This window comes from Palaemon carinicauda, chromosome 20 (assembly GCF_036898095.1).
Source record: "Palaemon carinicauda isolate YSFRI2023 chromosome 20, ASM3689809v2, whole genome shotgun sequence".
In the NCBI taxonomy this organism is placed as follows: Eukaryota; Metazoa; Arthropoda; class Malacostraca; order Decapoda; family Palaemonidae; genus Palaemon; species Palaemon carinicauda.
In genome coordinates, this window is record NC_090744.1 from 82,734,338 (window position 1) to 82,749,337 (window position 15,000).

The window sequence follows — 15,000 nt, forward strand, 5'->3', positions numbered from 1 at the left end:
ATATATTGTGCAATTTGTCTCTCAGGTACTAACAGACAATCAATAAGATTACAAATGATTTTGCAAGTTGGCTGTTAGGTACTAACAGACAATCAATAAGATTACAAGTGAAGTTTATTCAACAAGGCAACGTGCTTATATACAGACAGTTGAGAGTAAGATTGACACAAAATTCAAACAATATAAAACATGCAATAGCAAGTTTAAACAGGTTTCTATTATCAGTGTGGGGGAGAGGGAAAGATAAAAAAGCAATAACATTGCAGTGTATGAGTGTGTATGAAACACACATTCGCCCCTAAAAAGGGACAATCTTCTGAGATAGGTAGACATTCTTTTGAGAGATGCACTGTAGGTGGGTCATCTCGCATGAGATAAGCAGTTTTAGGTTATCAATTTTGATTAAGAAAGCCTTCTGTGTGTGATGGATCAAAAGGAAAGGGTCTGTGTAAGAGGACGTTAGCGGTGGCTTGCTAGTGTCGGTGGACAGGAAAACATGCGTTGCCTTATGCAAATATGTGGTTGTGTGTTGCTTTGCTGGGGCCTTGTAAGTCTGGTGGCTCGGAGTAAATTTTTCCACAAAGTAACATAGTCATTGGAGACTGTCGGGAGGAGAGGTTGAAAGAAAAAAAATTGACAGGGTAGACCAATGGGTCTCAATACACCATTTCAACTGCCAAAACATCCAGGCCATTATTAGGACTGGTCCTTAGTCTCAGAAGGAACTAGAGAAGCAGAGTAAACCTGTTTGAGTCATTGCAGCAGAACATCAAAGCTGCTTTGAGGGTGCAATGAAAACGTTGACCTATCCCAATGACTTCAAGGTTGTAGGTGGTTGTCTGACGTCAGGTGATGCCCACGAGATTTACTAATGATGTACACAATTGAGAGGTAAAAGCTGAACCCCTTTCAAAAGTAAAATGCTCATGGATACCAAATCTCGCTAACCACCCTGAGAGTGAAGAAGATGTTCATGAGGCGGCCGTTGCAATTTACATGGAGATGGCTCCAGGCCAATGAGTGGAGCAGTCAATGACGGTAAACAGTTAACAGTATCCTAGTGATGTGGGTAGGTGACCTACTACATCGACATGAATGGGGGCAAAACAACCTTGAGGCTGAGCAAAGGGTCATACTCCTAAATCAGTGTCAATGACATTTGACGTTGGCATAAAGTACAGGAGCAGACCCGATCCATAGCTTCCTTATCAGTGCCATGCTAGATGAACTTCATCTTCAGTAACTGTGCAGTAGATCAACCCGAGCAATTTGAGAGGCCATGGATGAAATAAAGAAAAGCTGCTGGTGCATGGGGCAGGTATCCACGGTCATGGCCTACCAGTACTGACGTAAAAGGGGAAGGTGGCGTTGGAGCCATTAAGGTGATGTTTTCCCAGCAGAGGGATGTGCAGGTTTTTCTGCATGCTTGGTACTCTGGATCTTTTCATTGGGGTTTTGCTAAGGCATTGTAATCCAATCACAGGTATATGGCGGCCAATGTGTTTCTTGACAGGGACGTGATGAAGGGCGCAGTTTTATTTAGCTACAGGGGAGAGATGTTGACATTGATGGGCGGACTAGTCCTCGGACTGTTGAGTGATGACTTGCACCAGAGGTATGTGGTCGATGTGAATGACAGAGGTTGTACCCTCTAAGAGTTAGTAAAAGTGACGAACAGGGAAATGCACTGACAGTAATTAAGAGTCGAAGGTGGAGTAGCCAGATTGAGCCTTCGATAGTTAACTGTTGAAGAAGGCTAATGGGTAGGGCGAGCTCCAGGCCATCTGCTCCAGTAATGCACCAATAGCTAGGTCACTGACATCTCTGGAAAGAAGAGGGGATTGTGGCACGGGAAAGGTGAGAGAAGCAGCAGTTGATAGGGCTTTCTTTGCATTGCAGAAGGCTGCTTCCTTGAGGGGATTCCACATCAGGTCTTTTGGCTTGCCTGTGAGGGAGTCATAGAGGAGGGGAGGCCTGGCTGGAATCAGTGATAATAGTTTGTCATGCCCAAGAGTTCATAAAGTTCTTTAATAGTTCTGAACACCTGATACCTTCTCAGAGAGTGGCGGGTGCCTTCAGGAGTGGTGCAATGCCCTAAGAACAATATTTGTCTTACTACAAGGTCTTTCTGTTGCAAGAGGATGAGAACAATACGTATGTGACAGAAGTGTTCCTCTGTTAGAGGAAGAGAACACAAGTATGTCATCCATGTAGCATACACAGAATGTGAGGCCCCTAAGATGCCATCTATGAGGCGATGAAAAGTGACCTCGGCATTATGAAGGCCAAAATAGGAGTAATTGAAGGTGTAAGAGCCAAAGAAGGTGGTGATGGTGGTCTTGGGGATATCTTTTGGGTTCATAGGCACTTCATGATACCCATTCAAGAGGTTAAGAGTGGTAACGTCCGCGATATTGGAGAAGGGTGGTTCCGTCTTCATGTTCAGGTGCCTGTGATCCCCACAAAGGCACAGAGAGTCATCCCTCTTTAGGATAATATGTAGGGGTGACGACCATGGGCTGGAGGACAGCGAGACGCCAAATTCTGGCAAACACATGGGGTCCTGTCCTCTTGATGTAGTGATAAATACTATACGTGGCAGGAAATGTGGGCGTTTGGTAAAGTTCTGGACGGAAGACTTATAGATGCAACGTGAAGAGGTGTGCATAGGCTCAATGGGTGGGCTGATATGGAGAGTGAGGTCGGAAGGTGCAGGTTGAAAAGATGTCGACGAGCATGAGAATGCATTGAATAACCTCAATGAGCAACATCAAACAGGAGGTGGGAAAGGGAGAGGAAATCTTTACCGGGGATTGGCAATGTGACATTGGCAACAATAAACTTCCGGTAATATTTGACGTTCCCAAACGGTAGTGTGGGCGTCTTGTACCCGTGGGTGGGGGTCGCAAATCCATTGGCAGCTACCAGGCAAAAGTCAGAAGGCTTAAAATTACTATGTTATGTCCTGGAGAGTGTCCTTGGTAGAAGAGAACGGCAAGCACCAGTTTCTACCAAAAACTGAACATCAGTACCTGTATCATGTTAGAAGAAAAGGTTAGTGATAGGAGAGACCACAGCTACAATTGATGGCCTGTTTACAAGGTTTTTGGCCACTGGACCATCCTTTGCACAATTCTTTACAACAGGCCCAAATCTGGAGTGGTAGTAACATAACTTTGGCGAACAGGAATCAGCAAGTTGCTGTAGAGGTCGTTGGTTGGGGTTTGAGCAAGGCACGGTATATGTGGGGGTTGGGCGACTTTGTCGCCGCTACAGCAAGTCACTTGGGGAGCACCTGTATCCTCCCGCATTCATTTCAGCTTTGGTTGATATAGAATAGTTGTCCTCTTCATTAGGAGTGGAGTAGTTGATGGAGGTCTTGAACGTGGTGAAATGGCTGTTCAAAAGGGCATCGACTTTGGTTATCAGGTCTTTCATGGGCAAAATACTGTCATCGCGGATGGCAGTGTGTACAGGTTTGGGTAGGCACCATACCCAAATGGCACAAAGTAAATTCCCCTCCCGAGGAGACCCATCTTCGGCAGGTTGCAGGCAAGTGATACGGGTCATTTCCCTGAGGGCAAACGAAGCCATTTGGTTCCTAAAAGGTTGTTGAGAACGCTGAAAAGCTTTGCTATACGGGCGGCCAGCGATGGTGAATACTGCTGCAAGAGGTATGTTTTGAGGGCACCATACACTGTTGAGGCATCCTCTTGGTAGTAAAGTCAATTGGTGATTTCCGGGAAAGTGTCCTCGGGAATTGCCTGCTTTGGTGCATGATCGAGTCGCACCCTTCATGCAAAACTGAACCATAGTCCACTGACACCAGGCAAATGCCTTTGTACTGGCGAAAGGTGGTAATTTCACGGATGTAGCATGAATAGAAGAGTTGCATCGTCACACAGTAGGGCACGGCAGTGAGGGAAAAGCAGGGCGTAAAAGCCTTTTTTGGGAGGGTGGGGGGCTAATGTTAGAAATGGCACTAGCAATGAGGGGTCTGGTGGCCTTCCCAGAATTTTTCTTCGCGAGGAAACACTCTTAGATGGGATTTCCTGGCATCTGACAGCAGATTGTATCAACAACAAAATCATATTTTTTGAATGATTTCTAAATGATCAATTATAATTTTTATAGAATAACCACCGTAAAATACCGCTAGGCCTGTTAGATGAATTCATCAAAAACATACTAACGATGTTAATTCTTTGCTATAAATTCATTCCAATATCGACCAAGTTGAGGTTATTAGATATCTACTTTACAGAAGACAATTATCTGATGTATCAATCGATAATTATATTATTTGCGTTTGGTTTTAAAAAACGTGCATGTTTGGTAAGTGAACCTTACAACGTACAATGACTGGGCCCTGTCTATGGAAGGTCTTTGTGCGTTAGTAGAAGAGCTGAAATAAATGAATTGCTATATGCTAGGATTAGGTGAAATCTGATCAACGACCAAAAGAGGGCCATATATGAAAGGAACAAAGAAAATGGAGTAGGTTTTCTAATTAATAAAAATCCTGCAGTTATCATGAAATATTATTTTAGTATCATAAATAAAAAAAAGGTTCATGAAGATCTGGACATATCTTGAAAAGGGCTTTTATTGTATTTGTTTTGGGTGATTTCTATGCAAAGTAGGTCATAAGAAGAGGGGAGATTCAGCTGTAGGAAAGTTTGGAGTAGGCACAAGAAATGACAGAGGAGACATTTTTGTAGAATTTACTAAAAAAAATACCTAAAAATCATTAACACATTTTTTCATAAAAATTAAAAGCCATATTGTAAAAAACAAACAACGAAATGGATTATATTCTCAATTAAAAGGGTTATATAGTTATAGAAGTAACACGGTTAATCAAGTTAAAGTGAAATGACCACAGAATTGAGAGAAGTAAAATTTGTGCATATCTAAAGAAAGAAAAAAACTGATTTTAAGAAATAAAATAAGCACACCTGCAATAAAAGAAAAACATGAGGAGTTCTGTACATATACCTGACGAATTCAGGTTTTTTTTTACTTAGAATTGAAATCAACCCATCTTCACCATCGTAGCTAATTGGTAGGTTGGTGAAGATGGGTTGATTTCAATTCTAATTACAAAAAACCTGAATTCGACAGGTATATGTACAGAAGAATTATCATTGACTTTTATCTTTTTTCGTGGCTGCGTGGTATGGTCAATGTCACACAAGTATCCTGGACCAGGGTTCAAAGCCCGGCCGGCCAGATACTATAGTCTTTGAGTGATTTCGCCTGGGGCTCTGAACCCGAGGTTGTTAAGAGAATCCAGACTTTAATATGTTAATATATATGGCTCATTTTAAATATGAAAAACACGTTTAAATTTGCAAAATTTATCATTAATCGAATGCCAAGTCACAAACCTACCAATTATCTACGATGGTGAAGATGGGTTGATTTCAATTCTAATTACAATAAACCTGAATTCGACAGGTATATGTACAGAAGAATTGTCATTGACTTTTATCTTTCTTCGTGGCTGAGTGGTATGGTCAATGTCACACAAGTATCCTGGACCAGGGTTCGAAGCCCGGCCGGCCAGATACTATAGTCTTTGAGTGATTTCGCCTGGGGCTCTAAACCCGAGGTTGTTAAGAGAATCCAGACTTCAATATGTTAATATATGTGGCTCATTTTAAATATGAAAAACACGTTTAAATTTGCAAAATTTATCATTAATAGAATGCCAAATCACAAACCTACCAATTAGCTACGATGGTGAAGATGGGTTGATTTCAATTCTAATTACAATAAACCTGAATTCGACAGGTATATGTACAGAAGAATTGTCATTGACTTTTATCTTTCTTCGTGGCTGAGTGGTATGGTCAATGTCACACAAGTATCCTGGACCAGGGTTCGAAGCCCGGCCGGCCAGATACTATAGTCTTTGAGTGATTTCGCCTGGGGCTCTGAACCCGAGGTTGTTAAGAGAAGCCAGATTTTAATATGTTAATATATATGGCTCATTTTAAATATGAAAAACACGTTTAAATTTGCAAAATTTATCATTAATCGAATGCCAAGTCACAAACCTACCAATTAGCTACGATGGTGTAGATGGGTTGATTTCAATTCCAATTACAATAAACCTGAATTCGACAGGTATATGTACAGAAGAATTGTCATTGACTGTTATCTTTCTTCATGGCTGCGTGGTATGGTTAATGTGACACAAGTATCCTGGACCAGGGTTCGAAGCCCATCCGACCAATATACTATAGTCTTTGAGTGATTTCGCCTGGGGCTCTGATCCCGAAGTTGTTGAGAAAATCCAGACTTAATGTGTTAATATATATGGCTTATTTAAAATATGAAAAACAGTTTTAAATTTGCAAAATTTATCATTAATCAAATGCTAAGTCACAAACCTACCAATTAGCTACGATGGTGAAAATGGGTTGATTTCAATTTTAAGTACAAAAAACCTGAATTCGACAGGTATATGAACAAAAGAATTGTCATTGACTTTTATCTTTCTTCGTGGCTGAGTGGTATGGTCAATGTCACACAAGTATCCTGGACCAGGGTTCGAAGCCCGGCCGGACAGATACTATGGTCTTTGAGTGATTTCGCCTCGGGCTCTGATCCCAAGGTTAAGGTTGTTAAGAGAATCCAGACTTTAATGTGTTAATATATGTGGCTTTTTTGAAATATGAAAAACACGTTTAAATGTGCAGAATTTATCATATATATATATATATATATATATATATATATATATATATATATATATATACATACATATATATATATATATATATATATATATAGACATACATATATATATATATATATATATATATATATATATATATATATATGTATATATATATATATATATATATATATACATATATATATATATATATATATATATATATATATATATATATATATATGTACTGTATATATATGTGTGTGTGTGTATTTTTGTTTTTGCAATTCTATTTTGATCACATGTTTTTAATATCATAATTGTAAAGGACCTCAGTTAGTAACATGTTTTTATACATCAAAAAGATTTTGTATGTTTTATTCTTTTAACCGTTTTCTAGTACTTTTGGTTACCAAAGCATTTTAAGCAAAAATTGTATCATTAATATCTTATGCAAAAATAATTTCTTGTTTAATGTAGCCCTGATGATGGGAATGTCCTCTTCATCCTTAAGCTGTAGCTTGTTAGAAGCGAAAATTTTACCAGATATATATGTATATATATATATATATATATATATATATATATATATATATATATATATATATATATATATATATATATATATATATACAGTATTTGGTAAAATTCCAATCGTTACCTAAACCCTCAAGAAATAAGACAGTTGAGTAAGCAAGAAATCTAACATTAAAAGCTAACAATGGTCCTTTTGCAGAGCGGCTTCTCTGTGAGGAGTGTCCCAATCCTTTTGCAATACTGTGGCGCTGTAACTTTCCTCCTCCGTTGTTGAATATTCAAATGCTTGGCCTGGGAAAAGTTTATTAGTGCTCTACTCAGAAATTAGAACACTGCTTTATATAAATTGATACGAATAGGAGGTCGTCAGTGGGTTGTTTATTTTTCTTAGTTCTCAGATCATTTAGGAAATAAATTGGAGATTATCTATAATATATTGGAGAACTATCATACCCCTATCAACCTGGTCAGTGAGTTGTACAGTATACCAGTGATCACTGGGATGTGATAGGTTGCACCCAGATTGTATATATATATATATATATATATATATATATATATATATATATATATATATATATATATATATATATATATATACTGATAAAGTTATTTTCAATTATTATTTTTCAGACAATTTCCATAAAATTTTGAACAAGGTTTTCTTTTTTTTTTTTTTTTACTTTGGGGAACAGATTTCCTGCATGTGAATAAATTTATAGAAACAGATGCTAAATGATATTGCCAGAAGTAGGATAAGTTGTGCTAGCTTTCGATGTCACCAACCCTATCTAGCAACTGAAATTAACGTTAATATTCTTGTGAAATTCTGAAAGTACGAAGAAAATTCTCCAATAGAATGAAATATGCATCTTAACTTTTCTTATACTTTTAAGAACATAATTACTCAAACGATATTCCTTAAGTTACGCTTCAGCTCTGAATGGCATTCCCGGTCGTATGCATATGTGTACAAATATGTAGGTTTATTTGTCCAAATTTTCGGGGTGTGCTTTAAAGAAGGTGGTTCTTCATATCCGAACCCAAACAGACAGACAAACAAGCACCATTCGGCTTTGTAAAGTGTGCATGTCACCCCCCCCCCCCCCCCCCGCTTCAAAAGTTGTTTGAAAGATGTTAACTTCTGTTTCTGAGGTTGAAAAATATCGGTTTATATATCTGATATTTAGATTTTACGTTACGTCTATTTTTCTACATATTTTACACAGAATAATTTATCTTTTGTGGAGATCTAAATTTCTCGCTCGCTTTCTTTCCTTCTTTTTCTTTTGAAACTAATGAATCATTACACATTTCCCTCTTATATTCCTTTTATTCCTTTTAAAACATCCACTAGTACACTTTATTTCAATTGACTGAATTTGTTAACATATTTTTTCTTTCCCTCCCCGAGGTTACATTTGACCATCAACCTGTGAATGACTTCCTTGAAACGTTTTGGATAGACGAATTTCTCGGAAATTTCAGTTAATAAAGACACTTCTTTGGGCTTTCAGAGATAATTATTTTTAATTGAAATGGATAGGAAAAGGAAAAGAACGAAAAATATAATGAATTATATGAGGAAAACAACATTTGACACTATCCTAATAAAATAAAAACTAAATTCTGGAGTACATTTTTTACGGACATGAGGCTTGGTCAATTCACATTCATATTTGTTCGTAAATATATATACTTGTTAAATTAAATCAAGGAGAGAGAGAGAGAGAGAGAGAGAGAGAGAGAGAGAGAGAGAGAGAGAGAGGAGAGAGAGAGAGAGGGGGGGGGACCCTACCTGGTCCTCCTCTGACAAATCGCCGTAATCTCATCAAAATCCTATGTCAGCGAAATAAACAGAAAGCGAAAGGATTTTGGAAAGTTATAATTTTAGTCTAAAAAGGATTAGCTTTCGATCTTCTTTCTTCGTGGAAGTGTGACACCAGGCATCGACTTTGCAGAATTCGTCACAATCTGTAAGTCAATTTTTCTGTTTTATTCTAACAAAGAATAGCAGAATTTTAATCTATTTATATATTTTATATTTTTTAAAGAATTTAAAATACGAGAAATCCCTCAGCGCCATAATTTTTAAATTGTGTTCATCATCATCATCATCATAATCCTCATCATCTCCTCTCACACTTATTGACGAGAAGGGCCTCGGTTAGATTTCGCCAGTCATCTCTATCTTGAGTTTTTAAATCAATACTTCTCTATTCATCATATCCTTCTTTACGTGCCATACTCCTCAGCCATGTAGGCATGGGTGTTCCAACTCTTCTTGTGCTTTGTGAAGCCTAAATGAAAGTTTGAACTATATATATATATATATATATATATATATATATATATATATATATATATATATATTTATATATATATATATATTATATATATATATATATATATATATATATATATATATATATATATATATATATGCACACACGTTTTTATTTATTTGCGTCACCAGTTCTCCACGTTTGATGGGAAATATTTAAACGAATATGCGAACTATCAGCTTCCATGTTACTAAAAGGATCTACCATTGATATCCATAATTAGTTGTGACCTCTTTCGGTGCCAATTGTAGATGCTCTGTCGATATGCATCTAATAGTTAGAAAATAGTTTATCGTGAAGATAACGTTCAAAAGAACTGTTCGTTGTATTTTGTTTAAAAATGAATCTTCAAAAATTCCAAGAGGAAAAAGGTACACAAATGTCAGCAGACTATAATCTTAAAAAAACAGGAAGAATGATTCCTATAGAAATTTTATTGTAAGATTGTTATAAAAAAGGGAAAGCAAAAACACACATGAAATTTGATGGGAAAGAAAGAAATGAATGTCCCCTGTTATGAGAATAAATACTTTCTAAAATATTTTGATCCGATTCTGAAGATTCCGAAAGATCTCGTTAACATTAAGCGATTTTCTAATAATCGTTTCGCCCTCTTCCTACTTCATCCCTCTTTTTTTACTCAGTTACTTATAAGTAAACTTTTATCTGAAGAGACTAATCACTGTTAGAGGTATGTATTAAAGAAACTAATGTACTGAATAAAATAAAATATCTGAATAACCTTTATTTACTGATTTAGTAATCTCTCACCACTAAAAGATTCCTGGAAAATGTCTGCTTCTCAAATTTCAAACATAATCAAGATGCATAAGAGAATGGATAAGGGAACCTGCGATTAAATTAAAATTTAATTAACAAAATGATGATACGGTAACTAAAATAATCTAACAAAAACCTTATTTTGAAGTCCCATTGTTTTCTTTTGAAATATGAGCGAATTATATTGGGATAAAAGAACTCGCAAACACAAGTCTAAAAATATATATAGTGATGCACTCGCTTGTAACCTATGAATATTGCAATGGAAAACTAACAGTGAGATTCAAAGGCTGTTCTGGAAACGAAAACATATTTTATGCAATAGAGACTGAATATCTGTAAAATTCCAAACGTTGTTCACGACTCGTTAAAAACAGTAATCAGTTTTATGAAAAAAATGGATTGCGGATTTTCTGAAAATGGTCACCCATTGGAAACATACCAGGTCCTGCAAATTCAGCTTGTAATCTATTTGTTAGTGAATTTGGAAATTGCATAGGGAGGAGTTTGAATTTTTCTTCATTTTTCCCGACAGATTTTTTTTTTTTTTTCGCTAATGGGCGTTTATATCAATAGGTTGTTCAGAAAATTAATAATTTTCCTATTATATTCAAATTCTAATAAATGATATTCCTAGAAGTTTTGTTCATGGAATATAATTTATTTGAGGCGCCCTTGGATAACCATAGATGACATTTCTACGAATGAAGTCTCCTTTCAAATCAACTTCAATGAATATTTCAAGATAAAAAGAAAAAAAACTTGGAAATAATTTCCTTTCGTTTATCGTCTTGAGTTTTGTTTATATTGAGTAACTTACCATTCCGATTGTAGCTATACCTGAAACTTTATGTTTTGTGGTTGTTGTTTTAAATTAAATTAATATCTTGTTTTTGAAATCGACAGACAGGGTTAACTGTCTTATTCGTATGTAAAACTCTATGGAAATAAAACATTTCAAAATGGGCTACGCATCATAATATGGTAATATTTAAACTTTAGATATGAATGGAATTCATTCAACATTTATTTTAATTTTCTTATGTCTACATATCTTATTTGTCTTTTTGAAACACATCTACACTTAGAAGTAATATTTCACACTCTCTCAGAGAGAGAAAATTATTCAATAGCTCCTTTATCTTCAAATTACTTAAAAAATAAAACATTTCCAAAGTGTTTGGCAACACTTTATTCTTTTATGGGGGCGGGACGAACAATCACTGTATAGCTCTTCTGATATTACTCTACATTATCTGAACACCTTTTGTCCTCTCAAACCATCAGTGAACTAAACAACCCATCATTTGCTGGATCTTATAGTTTATGAGCAATAGTGTTATTAATCTTCTGGCCTTCGAAAACCTTAAGCAACCGAAAAATTCGTCAGTTACCATGAATGAATGATTTGTAATTATCTGGCATCATAACATCAGTGGTCATTGATGCCGAATTGAGTATACTTAATTAACAGTGAATATTTTCAAGATGAATAAATAAATAAAAACATAAATTAATGAATAACTTAACAATGGAACTTTATAAAATTGAATATGCTTAAAACGGGGTAAGAAGGCCAGCTTCCAATGTGAACTTAAATTCCGTTGGCATCATAAAAAAATGTCCCCTCCAAGAATCTTGATGAGGGTGTACCTACCATCCTCAACACGAGCTTCAAAAAGGAATTGTTCCCTGATAACCCACAAGACTTGGATATTCAATAAGTAAATTCATCACAGTCAGAGGAACCAAAATATCATCACAAAATGGCTGACACCTGTCATTCATCAGAAACTCGAGAGTCAAACGTGTGTGGCCAATTCCAAGACGACAGACGACAGTCTCCCACCTTGACATATTTCGTACTTTCATGGAGGTATAGCATTTGTTATTTCCTTCATCTTATTCTGATCAACAGAATTCCAGTAGCGGCGCCAAATATCACCAGGTGTTTTTGTCCTCGTATGTATCATCTTCTATTGCCATTTCATTTAAAACTGAATAAGACCTCGAATCGAACACTCGCATTATTTTTATCTTTCTCATTTACTCATCTAATGACGTTGGCAATATAATTTTGAAATTCATTAGCCAGGAAATTATCATCCTCTACTCTTTCTTGTTTTCTTCAACTGTTATTATAAGGAAAAATACTTCATCTGCAGTGATATACACACATACACAAGTACGCACAGACACATGCACACACACACATACACACACACACACACACACACACATATATATATATATATATATATATATATATATATATATATATATATATATATATATATATATATATATATATATATGTGTGTGTGTGTATATATATATATATATATATATATATATATATATATATATATATACATATATGTATATATATATATATATATATATATATATATATATATATATATATAGCTGTTGAATATCATTGGTCTTCCCAAGAGAATTTTAGTGTGTGATCAAAGTTTCACTATCATTAAGGTTCGATGAAATTCAATCCTCTGAGCAAAGGATTGGTCACTGAGTACCACCACCAAGTGCTCTAGTACTAAGGCTGTGGATTTCTGGCATTACATTAAGTGTTAGACTATCACTCGCCTGTATATGATCGGGTTTCAGTGTGGGCAATATTTAAAGTCTAAATTCCATTTAATAATCTAATCAGTTTACGGGTTTGTTGTGGAGTTTTAACGTAAAGGAAAAAAGTTTCTTGTAGCTTATATCAACCTTGAAAAGGCATATAAAAGAACTAATAGTAAGGTAATGCAAATAGTATTGGGACAGAATGACCAGTTTGATGTGAAAGCGTGAAAGTAGTTTGGAGATAAGGCTGTGTTATGTTTCCATAAGGCGTGACACTGAACGCTACTTTGGATCAATATTAAATGAGTGTTAACATCCTTTATTATGGAATGATGCGAAAGGTCGCAAAACAACAGGCAAAGTCATAGAATCAAAATGTGATATTCAATTATATGTACAATAGATAGTTAGATGATTTATGATAATAAAGAAAAAAATATAATGGCTTCTAAAAGAGTTTAAAGTTGTCTGCAAGGTAAGCACAGACGTTAAACGGGAACTAGATCATAAAAGATTGAAGAGGTGCAAGTAGCTGGGATACAAAATAGATCTAGAGTAAGAAGATTTATAACGGTAAGAATGAGTATAGGTGAAGCGATGGATATGAATAATTTGATGCGATTTGGGGAAAGATTCAATCACAATAAGTTTGTAAAAGGAGAGTACTGATTTAAATTACAATGAGGAAGGAAGAGAAATAGGCATCTACTGGTTTAGATAGATGGTGTGGAAGGGGGGTTTTGATATCCAGGAAGCACAAGAGTGGGAGTAGCATAGTGGTGTATGGAGCAGCACAAGTCGATTAATTGATGTGATGTCAAAGGACTAGACGTGGCATTGACTTGCGATGTTTTTTTTCTGAAGCCACACGTTGTTCTGACAAATATACACTACATATATATATATATATATATATATATATATATATATATATATATATATATATATATATATATATATGTGTGTGTGTGTGTGTGTGTGTGTGTGTATGTATGTGTGTGTGTTTGTGTTTGTGTGTTTCTTCAAAAATGACCATAAAAGAAACAAATCTTCTTGGAATAATTGGATATACCCTGTTGCTCTCATATATAAACTGTCACTGTCCATTCCTTATCTCGTTTTTATTGTACACCTTGAAGAGGGTCAATGTGTATCGGTCGAAATATAGTGATTTATTTCTATTTCCTTTGCTTCTTTTGTGGGCCTTTTTGAAGAAATGTGTTAAACTGTTCTATTACAGTTAGAAGATTATGTATGTACCGTATTTCACGCCCTATAAGACGCACGAGCATATAAGAAGCACCTTCATTTCAACAGGTCAGATTTAGTTTTTGATGTATTTAAGCATGTATTGTTGAAGAAAACAGTCTAGCTGTATATTACACAAGCAGAAGTATACCTTATATTTCCGTGCATGAGATAACCTTCAGGTAACACGAGGTCGAGAATTAAGTCAAATTATAATGAATTTGGGTCATATTGCTGTATAAGACGATCGGAGGATTACAAAAACATCAATGCATATGCTATCTTTGGTTGTATACTTAAAAAATACAAACAAATTAAATAATGGCCATTTTATATCATGTATTCGCTAGCACGCAACATAAAACCAAAACCACTGCTTTGTTTAAATTTCATCACTGATCGTAACGAACAAACATATGCATGTACACATCTGTGTAGAAGTTAGCATATGCGGCAACAGATATGTAATAAAAAAAATATTAGTTTCGATTTACTTACTTTATCCATAGTAATTCGAAATATATGAAATAACAGCAATTTTATATCAGGTTTTTCCTGATAACGCTGCCTTAAACAGAAAAGGTTTTTTGTTGACTTTTTATCGCCGATCAAAACAAACAAACAAACGCATCCACTCGTGCGAATGATAACTAACGATACTAAGAGCTTTTAGTAAAGATGTTAAAACAAACTTTTACTTGCCATATCACTAAATATTTCTACACGTTGCCTAAGAGGAAAACCATTTTGTTTTCGTTTAGTCAACAATAACAAAGTACCGCTAATAAAAGTATGATATGACAGAGAAGA